The following is a 1,144-nucleotide window of genomic DNA, read 5'->3' as shown; positions in this document are numbered from 1 at the left end:
GTGTGTGTGCGTGTGCGTGTGCGTGTGCGTGTGCGTGTGCGTGTGCGTGTGCGTGTGCGTGTGCGCGAGTGTGTGTATGTGCGTGCGTGCGTGCGTGTGTGCGTGTGTGTGTGCGCACGCGAGTGTGTGCATTCTAAGCATTTCGTTCGTCTTTCTTCTCCGCTCCTTCTTCCTCTTTTCCGGTTTATCCTCCCCCCATTCTCTTCCTCATCCTCCTGCTCCTCCTCCCCCTTCTCTTCCTCATCCTCCTCATCCCTCCTTCTTCTCCTGCTCATTCATTTCACTTATAATTCTTCTTTTCCTTCGTCTGCCGTCTTCTTTTTCTTCTCCTCAACATCCGTCTTCCTTTTTTTTATTCACTCTTTCTTCGGCTTGATATAACAAGATTTGCGTACAAATTAGTGATCAATCTTTATACATTCGCCTTACTTATCTCACCAGCGTCTACGAGTCAAACGTCTGCTGCCAATTGCTACAGGGATCCATCCATAGATATCCTATATATACATACATTATATCAGGGGTTAATGATGACAAATGTGACGTTTGTCATTGGTCATTTGACATTTGACATTTGACATTTGACATTGACATTTAGTTGACATTTGTCATTATTAACCCCTGATTATATATATATATATATATGCTTTCTGTGAATTCATCACTTCTACCAAGGAGGTCGCTGCCGCTGCTCTCTGTATAATACTTAGTCGTTTACCACTTATCATAGAGCGCCGTCGTCAGAAGCATCATAAAGCTACGACCGTGACTTATGTTACGATTAAAATGTATTTGACGCCCTTCTCCCCTAATTGCGCAGACGTGAATTGATGACTCGAGGTGTACTCGGGGAACTTTGAGCGGTTTCAAATACACGAAAAACTACTAATATAACTTTAATCACGAGCGAAAGTCGCGTATCAACTGCGCACAATGTTGTGTGCGGTCGTCGCATTAGTCTAGCGGGGTAGAACAAGTATCGACTGCCCTTCTTCTATACCCGAGGCGTATACTGTTATTTTGAGACGTCGAAGTGAAAGGTTAACGATTATTTTAAGAGCAAGCGGCAAATCTTCTCCGCGCGCCGTTAGCTTAGGCAACGTAGGTGACATTCCTGTATAGCCCCATGAGAAAATTCCTAGGA

This window comes from Priapulus caudatus, unplaced genomic scaffold (genome assembly GCF_000485595.1).
Source record: "Priapulus caudatus unplaced genomic scaffold, Priapulus_caudatus-5.0.1 Scaffold972, whole genome shotgun sequence".
NCBI lineage: Eukaryota > Metazoa > Priapulida > Priapulimorpha > Priapulimorphida > Priapulidae > Priapulus > Priapulus caudatus.
Note: the sequence above shows the minus strand (reverse complement) of the source record.